The sequence below is a fragment of the Ictidomys tridecemlineatus genome, chromosome 5, assembly GCF_052094955.1.
Source record: "Ictidomys tridecemlineatus isolate mIctTri1 chromosome 5, mIctTri1.hap1, whole genome shotgun sequence".
Taxonomy (NCBI): domain Eukaryota; kingdom Metazoa; phylum Chordata; class Mammalia; order Rodentia; family Sciuridae; genus Ictidomys; species Ictidomys tridecemlineatus.
This window is the reverse complement of record NC_135481.1, coordinates 6,325,356-6,337,287: the sequence shown is the minus strand read 5'-3', so window position 1 is coordinate 6,337,287 and position 11,932 is coordinate 6,325,356. Positions and strand designations below refer to the sequence as shown.

General features: G+C 44.7%; 1 long non-coding RNA gene across 1 annotated transcript; it reads left to right on the top strand.

Annotated features, from left to right (window-relative positions):
• The first annotated feature begins 17 nt into the window (after positions 1–17).
• Positions 18–11,328, top strand: LOC120886302 (uncharacterized). Its single transcript, XR_005729184.2, has 3 exons — positions 18–486; positions 7,150–7,285; positions 10,944–11,328. It is a non-coding gene; the product is annotated as an uncharacterized LOC120886302 (long non-coding RNA).
• Positions 11,329–11,932: the final 604 nt, after the last annotated feature.

Genomic DNA, 11,932 nt, shown 5'->3' with positions numbered 1-11,932 from the left:
CCACGTCGACCCCTGGCGGACTCGCGGCCGCTCCTTCCCACCCTTCCCACCATCCGGGCCACTGCGCTCCCCTCTCCTTTTCTCTGGAGGGAAGGGCGGATTGGACAGCCCCTCCTGGAGGGGTCCCTGCTCTGCCAAGCTGGGCTGGCACCGACTGGCGGGGGTGGCTCTCGAAGGACGGAGGCCTTAGCCAGACCTCTCCACCTCCCTGCCGGTTCCTCGTCCTACAACCCCGTGTCCCTGCCGGTGCCCACCTCCAGAGCGCCCGTCTGTCAGTCACCACATTCTCCAGACTACACCCCTCCCCCGCCCACACACCCTTCTTGGAATAAACTTAACAACCAGAGGAACTAACCCAAGCTCTGTGGTTGTCCCTCCACTCACGTCCAACAGGCGTTTTCTTCTTTTCTGCTGAGGAAGTCACATCCATGGCTATAGGATCATTTTCTTTATTTTGCAAAACAGAAGAAAGGAGGAAGCTGATATGTAAGAGTCTGCGTGTGAAATAGGATGGGGACACTTCAAACTAAGGAATGCTCACTGTTTGCTTTGTGGGGGAGGGAAGGTCAGGTCTTAATGTCCTCCACTCCTTTATTTATTGTTATTGGGGGGTGGGGTACTGGGAATTGAACCTAGGGCACTCTACTACTGAGCTACATCCTCAGTCTTTTTTTTATTATTATTTATTTTGAGATGGGGGTCTTGTTAAATTGCACAGGCTGTCCTCGAACTTGCAATCCTCCTGCTTTAGTCTCTGGAGTTGCTGGTATTACAAGTGTTCACCAACAACTGGCCTTTTGTTTGTTTGTTTGTTTTGTTTTAATTAGGATCTCATTCTTGTGGTTGTACATGATGTCACCAACTGGCTTTGACTCCCTGTTTTACATATTGGGAAACAGAGACGGTGGAACTAGATGGTAACTTTCCTAGCACTTTTGTAGAGAGAGGCTGATGTTAGCTTGGATCTACTGAAGACTCCCAATGTCTTTTGCAGCCTATGACACTTTGGTGGGGCCACAGCCTGCCCCAGGATCTTGGGTCAGAATCTAAGCTCTCCTGACCTGCTTTCCCTGAAGTTCTAAGCCCAGACTCTGCTTCAAAGGCACACTGGGGAGCAGATGTCTGGAGTCTTCTTGCAGCATCTGGTCAGTAAGTTTTGGTGTTACAGAGCTGGGGCCTTCTAAGAAACTGAGACAGCATGAAGGCTCCCCTTCGAGCCTCGATTCTTTCAATCAAGTCAGATTTCGGATGTGTTTCTCAGAGTAGCCGGTGTGAGTTTATTAGAAGGGATGGGAAAGGGGATACTTTCAAGGGAGAGAGTGGGTTCTGTAAGAGAGGAGAGGGATAGCATGCCTCTCCTGCCCTCCAGTTTTATTTAGGGTTCCGGGAAAGCTTCCAGAGAATCCCACCTAGATTTATTTCTTCTGACTGACAGTAGGATAACATCAGACTTTCAAGTTGCCACTGCTTTGACAATTCCAGGTCACTTTGGCTCATAGAACCGTTCTTATACATGTTATGGTTGGGGGAATTATCATGTCTCCCTGAGCTGAGTTCTGGTTTCTGGTCTGTATAAAAGAGTCCCAAACTTCCTGCAGGGTAACTTGTGTTCTTATCATTGGCATTATTTTGGGCCTGCATTTCTCCTGCAGATAACAGGTTGTTTCCTGAGGAATGTGTCATATCTTATTGACTTAAACCAGGTAGGCCTGCAGGTAATTTTTTTTCTTTTTGATAGTTGTAGATGGTCATAATACCTTTATTTTATTTATTTTGATGTAGTGCTGAGGATCGAACCTAGTACCTCGCATATGCTGGGCAAACTGAACTACTGCCACTGAACTACAGCCCCAGCCCAGTAATTTTTTTTTTCTAATGAAAAGACATGGGGTTAGCCTGGTGGGCCTAATTTATAGAACTAGTCCCTTAACCTCATGTTCCAACTCCTCATGTATATCTGTCTGCTGTCATTGGTAGGGCTCAGAAATGTGCATTTAAAGAGCCCCAGAAAAAGCTCTGTTTGTCAGGTATTCAGTATAGCACTGAATCTGTATAAAAATCAGTGATCCACTCCAGCAGACACCCTAACAATTTCCCATGGTTGGATTTTAGATTTTTCAACTATGATGTGAAGGTAATACACTTTCAACATAAGCTGCACTTTGAAGTTTGAATTTTGATCTTTCCTTGGGATGATGATATGCAGTACCAGAGTCTTAATGCTGGACAGTGGGGCTGCAGCTCCCAGTCAGCACTGGATTAGGAGGGGAAGACTCTGATGCTCTTCATTGTACTGTGTTCAATAATAACATAAGATATTCACAACTTTATTGTAAAATAGGCATTGTGTTAGATGATTTTGCCCAACTGTAGGCTAATATAAGTGTTCTGAGCATGTTCAAGGTAATGTAGGCTAAGCATTGATGTTTGGTAGGTGAGGCATATTAAATGCATTATTGACTTATGATATTTTCAACCTATGAAAGCCAGGAGGATCTGTGTTTTCTGATAGAGCAAAACTTTGTCAGTTTATGAATCTGTCCCTGTCTGGATGTCCTTCTGGGGGTGACCATCTCATCTGTGCTTGGGGTAAATGCCTCAGAAATGGCCCTGCATGGTTACTATTTGTAAAGTAAGTCACTGGCCTTGGGACCCCTCCGCAGCTGTCCAACCCCTCAGGTATTCTGAGAAAGCCTGGCCACTATATCTTCTTGGCTGCCTGGAGAGTGGCAGGACTGAGAGCCTTGCATATTTGACTTTGGGCCCGAGAACTGGTCCTGTGTTGGGTCCATAATGACCTTCCTTTGTGGATCATTCCAGAGGGCTCTTAAGCCCTTGGGGGTGATGAGATGTGGAGGACACTGGCCTGGTCAGTTAGGGACCAATGTTTGCTTCCTAGTCCTATAACAGATTCCTGTGTGATCTAGGCAAGTGGGTGCCTCCTCTGTGGGGCCTCAGTTTCCTCATTGGTAAAACAAAAGCCCCTGTCTTCCCAGTGGTTAACTTCAGTGACAGGTAAAATGCCTGTAGCATGGCACTGGAATAGTGACTCACCCCAAACACGGGCTTCTCTGAAGTTCAGCCTGTGCTCTCTGCCCTTGGCTACCTGCACCAACCTTTGTGGTGAGGTTTTTCTGCCCCTCTGGCTCTAGTTGGCCCTCCTTTTTTTGAGGGTTCCTTCTCTATAGTCTTGGTCCTCTATATCTTTGCAGAGGTTAGTCTGAGGACTGGTGCTGATGGCAGAGTCTGGGGGCCAGAGATGGTGGGAAGAATCTGAGGGTTTCTGTCTCCTGGTTTTTTAATCAAACACAGCCCAGGGCTGCTGTGAAGGGGCTTTGCAAATGGAATTAAGATTTATGTTAGGGGGTTTGGGTTGTGGCTCAGTGGTAGAGTGCTTGCCTAGCATGTGTGAGGCACTGGGTTTGATTCTCAGCACCACATATAAATTAATAAAGGTCCATCAACAACTTACAAAATATTTTTAAAAAATCTATGTATGTTAGCTGTCACCGTGACCAAATACTTCTGAAAAACAACTTAAAATAGGAAAGGTTTATTTTGGTTCATGGTTTCGGAGGTGTCAGTCCGTGATGTACCAGCCATTGTCTTCAGTCCTGTAGTGAGGCAGAACTGTCATGGCAAAAGGGTGTGGCAGAGCAAAGCTGCTCATCTTAGGGTGGGAAGCAGAGAAAGAGAAGGGGCTAGGACAAGATACAGCCCTTAAGTTTATGCTCTCCAGGACTCATTTTCTTTAACTAGGTCCCACTTTCTGCAGTTTCCAATATTTCCCAGTAGTTTGTTCAGCTTTGAATCCTGCAATGGATTAATCTAGTGATGAGGTCAGAGCCCTCATGATCCAATCACTTCCCCAAAGTCCCGCCTGTGAACATTGCTGCACTGGGTACCAAACCTGCAACCATGAGTCTTTGGGGGATACTTCAGATCCAAACCATAACAAGATCCAAATCAGCAAACTTTAAAAAAAGATCATCTTGGGGCAGGTGCAGTGAGTTGGTGCACACCTGTAATCTAATCGACTTGGGAGGCTGAGGCAGGAGGATCGCAAGCTCAAAGCCAGCCCAAGCAACTTGGTAAGACCCTGTCTCAAAATAAAAAATAAAAAGGGCCGGGATGTAGCTTGGTGATAGAGCACCCCTGGGTTCAATCTCCAGTACCATAAAGAAAAATAAAGGATTATCTTGGGTTTCAGTGTAATCACATGGGCCTCTAAAAGCAGAAGAGGAAGGGAGAAGAGTGAGAGAGATGAGGCAGAAGGTGAGGTCAGAGAAAGTCAGAGGAGGGAGGAGGGGGGAGGTGAAGTAGAGAGCTTTGAATCACGAGGGACTTTATGCACCACTGCTGGCTTTAATGAGAGCCACAGGACAAGGAAATTGGGTGGCCTCTTGGAGCCTGAAATGGCTCTAGCCAAAACTAGCAAAGAAATAAAGACCTCATTTCTACAGCTGTATGCACCTGAATTCTGTCAACAACCTGGATGAGACTGGAATCATTTTCACCCTAGACCCACAAGAAAGAAATGTGACCTGGGTGACATTTTTGATTTGGGCTTTGTGAGGCCTCAGAGAACCAGGCAAGTCCACGTGGACTTCTGAACTGTTAAACTATTGTGGGATAAATATGTGTTGTTCTAAGCCTCTAAGGCTGTGGTAATAGTTATGTGATAAGAGGAGACACCAACACAGGAGGTGAGTGCAGAGGCTGGCAGGTGCCTTGGGTGACAGAGGCTGGGCGTGGTCTAAGGATCTAGACACATAGCCAGGTGGCACATTCAGAGTCAGTGCCTCCCTTGGGGTGCATTGGATCCTGCTCCCTGGCTTCACATGAATGCACTTTGTTAATCTCCACTATTTATCCTCATTGCACAGTTTAGGTAACAGAAGCACATTGCCTGTGGCCACATGACCCATTAGATATAGAGCTGGAATTCGAACCCCTGGTCTACTGACTCCAGGCTTCTAGTCTACAAAGTAGGGGAATGAAAGAGCTCTAAGGCCTGCTTGCTTTCTAAACTCTCCAGGCCTAGAATTCCCTGAGGCCTCAGAAAGGGTCAGGCACCAAACTAGCCAGAGCTCCTGGATTCTGTGATCAATTCCTGTTTGCAGAATGCCTCTTCTTAACTCTTCTGGTCATTGTCCCCTGTCCCATATTCATTCATCCTTTTTTTTTTCCTTTTAAGAAAAATCCTCTGCTTACTTAACATCCTCCTCCGAACTTTACTCTCTCTCAACTGTTGAATACAAGTTTAAGTGATTCTCCAGACAAGAGACCTCAGCAGATAAGCTGATTCACTTCTCCCCTTTATTCCAGCATCTCATAATAAAAATAAAAATAATTGCAAGGACTGGGATTATGGCTCAGTGGTACAGCACTTGACTGGCACATTTGAGGCCCTGGGTTCAATCCTCAGTACCACATAAGAAAATAAATTAATAAAATAAAGGTATTGTGTCCATCTACAACTATGTATATATGGTATATATATTGTGTGTACATATATATTTATATTTATACTTATATATACAATATATATTGTACTAGGGATTGAACCCAGGCTGCTTAACAACTGAGCCACATCCTCAGCCCCTTTTAAGAATATTTTATTTAGAGACAGGGTCTCACTGAGTTGCTTAGGTCCTTGTTAAGTTGCTGAGGCTGTTTTCAAACTTGTGATCCTCCTCCTCAGCTTCTCAAGCTTCTGGGATTACAGATGTGTGCCACTGTGCCCAGGTACAACTCAAAAAATATATTTAAAAATTATTAAAAAATAACTGCAATAACAATGTAATTTGCATGGATTTTGTTTTTTAATGCTCATGACAACTCTGAGAAGGTTCTTATATATATAGTCTTTCTCAGATGAAGAAACTGAGACTTAGGTTAAGTAGACATGACGGGAAGTGGAGGAACTCTTTCCATACCCTTGTGCTGATTTTGTATAGTAGGTAGGAGAGGGTTGGTTAGGTGGTTGGGTGATGAATGTCTGGAAGGATGTGTGTATGGATGAATGGACAGAAGGAAGGATGGCTGGGTAGATGAAGAAATAACTTGATGGCTGAATAACTAGATGGTTTATTGGATGCAAGGATGGATGGGAGGAAGGGTGCGTGGAAGGAGAACTGGATGGATGCAGAGATAAGTGACTAGAGATTCTATAGAGTGAGCTAATGAATACAGAACCCAGGGGCATGATACAGAATAGAGGGGTATGTCAAAGGACAAAATTACAATTTAGTTCAAAGATCTTAATTGGCATTATTTTTGATTCTAGAATCAGATAACACTTTGTTCTGCAAAATAGAAAGAGAGTTCTAGGCAAGCAGAGGTGGTTCATGTTATAGATGGAGAAAGGTTGAAGAAAGCAGAAACAAAAAAACGAGAAGTGGATTGGACATTTCAATTACTTTTCTTGCAAGATGTGGGCGGGGAGACAGAGCAATAGAAAAATAACTAACAGGTTAACAGGTGGCTTCAGGTTACCTTTTTCTTTTTTTTTTTTTTTTTTTTTTTTTTTTTTTTTTTTTTTTTTTTTTTAAAGAGAGAGTGAGAGAGGAGAGAGAGAGATTTTTTTTTTAATATTTATTTTTTAGTTCTCGGCGGACACAACATCTTTGTTGGTATGTGGTGCTGAGGATCGAACCCGGGCCGCACGCATGCCAGGCGAGCGTGCTACCTCTTGAGCCACATCCCCAGCCCCCAGGTTACCTTTTTCTGTGTGAGGATGAAGGCAGAGGGAATGTCATTATCAGCCAAATGACACTGGCCAGTTTTGGAACTTGGACTACCACCTACGTAAACCTGATTTTGTAGGTCAAATAGACAGCTTAGTTTTAGCTTGATGAACTTCAGAGTGAGTGATTCAATTTTTATTTGGGGGGACTAGTGCAGGAACTTAGTTCAAAGCAATGTCTGCCTGTCTTTTCTCTTTAACAGGTGTGGGTCTGCATGAAGGAGGTTCAGCCACCCATGCTGCTTTGGTTGGACCCTAATGTGATCTTGGGTCTTCTGTTAGTTCCATTGTTGACTGGGTGACTTCTGCTTAGCCATCTGGGTTGCTTCCCTTGCTGTGGGTCAGAGAAGTCCAGCCTGAAAAATGTCCTCTGATTATACAAGGAGTTGTTTAACCCCCAGGAAATCAAGGAACATGGAGAACACCACCTCTTGGCCAAGCCTGGAACATGCTGCACCTATAACCCAGCTCAATGTGGAGACTTGCAGAGAAGCTCGGAGGCCGTTCTTACATCCCAGCCAGAATTAGCATGAAGTGGTAAGGTGTCCATGTGCAAGTGCATGGTTTGAGCCTAATTTTATTTAAAAAATGTGATATCTTGTTCATTATGGATTTTTGACTTTAATTTTTATAAAGTATTGCATTAAAATATGATAGCTGTAATCTCAGCCATTCCTGAGGCAGGAGGATTGCAAGTTTAAGGTTAGCCTCAGCAACTTGGACCCTGTCTCAAAATGAAATAAGAAGGACTGGGCTGGGATGTATCTCAGAGGTAGAACTTCCCTGGATTCAATCCCCAGTACTGGAAAAAAAAAATTGGTTACTGAGTTTTTGATACTCCCTTTAAATATGCACAGGAGTAATATTTCTTGCCTCTCTCACTCAGTTAGTCTTGGCACTATGATGAAGCCCAGTTTCTGAGCTCCCCTGCAAGCCCAGTGCCCCTGTGTGTGGGGGTTTAAAGGTGGGAAGGGTGGGAGCTTATCCTGAGTTGACCTCATTCTTAACATCTGGGGGAAGCAGGAGTTCTGGAGCCCAGAATATCTTTAACTCCAATTTCTTTTCCATAGACTCCTTCAATCTCTCATTATTCACAAATTCTCATCACTATACTCCTTTGTCTGGCACTTAGGCCCTCTGTGGTATATCCCTATTGTGCTTGTAATGTCCAGCACCCTGTGTTTCTTACCAGTTCCGGAATCTGCTTCCTGGCCTAAGCACAGACCTACCTCCAGCCCTCCTCCTGCTCCTCATTCTCCTCAGCGGCACCTTCCTCGCCCCATTCCAAGTTCCACCCTGGTTGAATGTCTCCTTCATGGAAACTTCCTCTTCCTGAATTCCTGACTTAATAATGTATACCACAACATATTTGATCTTGTCTGACTTTGGAGGGCTTCCTGCTGAGCTGACCAATTTTAGTTAGTCTGCACCACTTGGCTGCTAGCCTGAGTGGCCAGTGCCCATGACTTACTGGTGGTTAACTATTTCAGAAGTCACCTGCTGGTTTCCTGTATCTTTTCCTTCTCAGTGAAAGAGAGGAAGAAATATCCATGTGCCAGTGCTCAGAGCTTGCCCACCACCAGCCCAGCATTAAGAGTGCAGCAGTAGCTGTTGGTGTTGTTTATTCTCAGTAAAATGTAAAAGGCTTGGGTCATTGAATGTGATATTTAAAGGGCTCATTGAATCCTGGATGAACTAGGTGTATAGATGCTTGCACTGACCTCTCCAGAAGGTCTGCGGGTGTCTAGAGAAAGCTCTCCAGTGGAGCAAATTGGGTGCATAGAGTTTTTGGGTGAGTGCAAGGCCTAGAGGGAAAAAAAGAGAAAGGGGCTGCTGTGTTCCCAGGGAGGCTCAGGACCCAGCAAGACGGGGTAACTGGAGGACATGCACCCCGAATGAACAGAAGGGTATTGACTCCCCTTCCTGGCAACGAGAAATTGGCCTTGGCTATTTTTGGGTCATGAGTCATTTGGTCTGAGTGTGGGTAATAATTGCACAGTAAACATAAATCATTGCAGATGCTGCGATGGAACCTGATAAAGGTTTAACTACATGCAAATGGAATCAGGCTGAGCCAGAAGGGAGCCTGCAGGATTTCACCACTGGGGTGTTGTGTTATCTCTTGAAGACTTCCTGAGCCAGCCACTAACAGCCCCCTGCCAGTCCCCAGCCACCTAGCCGTGGCCTCTCCCACCTGCACACTTGTGGGGCTCCCTCTCTCCATGGATTCCTCATTATATCCTTGCTTAGCCCACCACTCAGACTGCCTTATCCGGGACAGCCCTGACCACTTTTCTTTCCACCAGAAACCCTGGGTTTCTATTCCTTCAAGGATCTCTGTGTATGTATGTGCATGGGTGTGTGTGTGTGTGTGTGTGTGTGTGTGTGTGTGTGTGTGTGTGGTGTGCTGGAGGAGGCACGTGGGAGGCAGTTGCTATACCACTGAGCTGCACCCCAGCCCTAAGCACCGGTTTGAGACACTTCCTCTATGAAACTCTTTCTGACCTATATCCTTTTTTCCTTTTTAAAAAAGTGAAGTGAAATTCACATGATATCCAATGAACCATTTTAAAGTGTAGAATTTAGAGTTATCCTATTAACTGATCTAAATCATCTCTGATCATGTTTTATGAATCAGACATTTACAATCAGCCCCCCCCCCACCAACCCCTTTCTCTCCTTTTTGTGAACCAGGGTTGAACCCAGGGGTGCTTAACCACTGAGCAAACTCCTCAGCACTCCCCTCTTTTATTTTTTATTTTGAGATAGGGTCTTATTCAGTTTCTTAGAGACTCTCTAGGTTGCTGAGGCAGGCTTTGAAACTTGTGATCCTCCTGCCTCAGCCTTCCAAGCTGTTGGGATTACAGGCATGTTCAGCTCTCTGTTGCGCAGGCTGGAGCTCAGTGGTTACTCACAGGCACGATCTCACTACTGATCAACACATGTTTTGAACTGATCAACACATGTTTCTGACTGGGCCAGTCCTGCCTTCCTTAGAAAACCTGATGGTCCCCTGCTCTAGGGAGGTCACCATACCAATTCAGAACTTAATATGGGCATCTCTAGTTGACGTAGTATATCATAGCCCTAAACTCTCGGGCACAATTCTGCAGCTCAGGTTCCCAAGAAACTGGGCTACAGACACATGACACCATGTTGGGATCTCACTATTTTTATTTAAGTGAAATTCACATAATACAAAATTAATCGTTTTAAAGTGTACAGTTTAGTGATGTTTAGTGCGTTCACAATATTGTGCAACCATTGAGAGTCCCATGAAAAACAGGACCCCTCAAGATTAAGGGAGCAAAAACTCTCCTAGGGTGGGGGCAGATGAGACAGATAGGGACACTCATAAAACGACAAATCCACCTTTACCTCCTAGCTTTTCAGCCATTGGAATACAGCATGTGCTTTTTCCTGCTCTTCAACCCTTAACTCATTGCCTGCTACCCATTAAAACTGTGATGTGTCTGGGTGTGGTGTCACATGCTGGTAATTCCAGTGACTCAGGAGGCTAAGATAGGAGGATTGCAAGTTGGAGGTCAGCCCTAGCAACTTATTGAAGCCCTGAGCAACCTAGCAAGAAGACCTTTTCTCAAAATAAAAAGGCTGGGGATGTGGCTCAGTGGTAAAGTTCCAGAACCTGAGTTCAATTCCTAGTATCAATTCCTGGCAGGAAAATTGCAAGTTCAAGGCCAGAAGTTAGGGATGCTTTACTACTGAGCCACATCCTCAGCCCTTTTTATTTTTTATTCTGAGACAAATTTTCACCAAATTACCTTAGAGCCTAAGTTGCTGAGGCTGGCCTTGAACTTGTGATCCTCCTACCTCAGCCTCCCAAGTTGCTGGGATTACAGGCTTATGCCACCAGGCCCAGCTCAAAATAAAAACATTAAAAAGCTCTGGGGTATAGCTCAGTGGTAGAGTGAGCTTGGCTCAGCCTCCCTCCACCGCCCCCCCCCCAAAAAATTTGTTCTTCTATATTTCCTCACTCTTTGAAATAATCTCAACAACTTCAAAAGCCAGGTGCATCATTAAAACCAGGGTGTCTTTGCCTGAAAAACCTCCAAAGGTAGACAAGAGAAGGGAACTGTTGAGGAGTCGCCAAAACAGCAAATTGCCAGGGACCTTCACTTGCCACTGGCCTGATTTGTGTTATCTTCTACTCCCCACCTTTGTGTTCTCTGAACAGCTGTAGCGATTCATGCTGGTCACAGTCAAGGGTGTTTATACAAGATGTGGCACCAACAGAAGGATGTAAGTATTTGGCTCCAGACTGACCGTCCTGCTCTCAAGCCTGAAGTGTTTGCACAGGAAAAGAAACACTTCTGAAACCGTGCCCAGGGCCAGTGAAAATTCCTTGTCTGTAGCCCACTCCTGCAGCCCTTAACCCTGAGGAACACCTAGCACCCTTCTTTGTCCCTGAGCCAGCCTGACAACCCTGTCTCCCTCCTCTCTGGAGCAGAGATCCCAGAAACCTTGCCTGTGAATTCACACTTCACTTACTTTTGTTTCTATTGACACCTTCGTCCTTGTTCCTGTCTCTGGTAATATCATCACTCTCTTTAGTTTCAAAACATTTCATTACTTCAGAAGCACACCCCAGTCCCTCCTCAATCTCACTCACATGCCAACCACCAATTTGCTTTCTGACTCTATGGGTTTGCCATCCAGAAGTGGATATTTCACATAAAAGGGACCATACAATATTTCACCTTTTGTGTCTAGCTTCTTTCACTCAGTGTAATGTTTTTAGGTTCTTCCAAATTGTAGCACGTGTCAGTACTTTATTACCTTCTAAGGCTGAATACTACTCTATTGTATTGATATATCACATGCTGTTTATCCATTCATCCATCAACGGACATTTGCGTTATTTCTATCTTTTGGCTATTGTGAATAATGTTGCTATGAACATGTGTGTACAAATCTCTTTTCAATACCCTGCTCTCTCTCTCTCTCTCTCTCTCTCTCTCTCTCTCTCTCTCTATATATATATATATATATATATATATATATATTAGTTGTTAATAGATCTTTATTTTACTTATTTATATGTGGTGCTGAGAATCGAACCTAGTCCCTCACACATGCCAGGCAAGTGCGCTACCGCTGAGCCCCAGCCCCAGCCCCTCAATACCTCAAAGTGGAATTACTGTTGTTATTGGTTTTTTTTTAGAT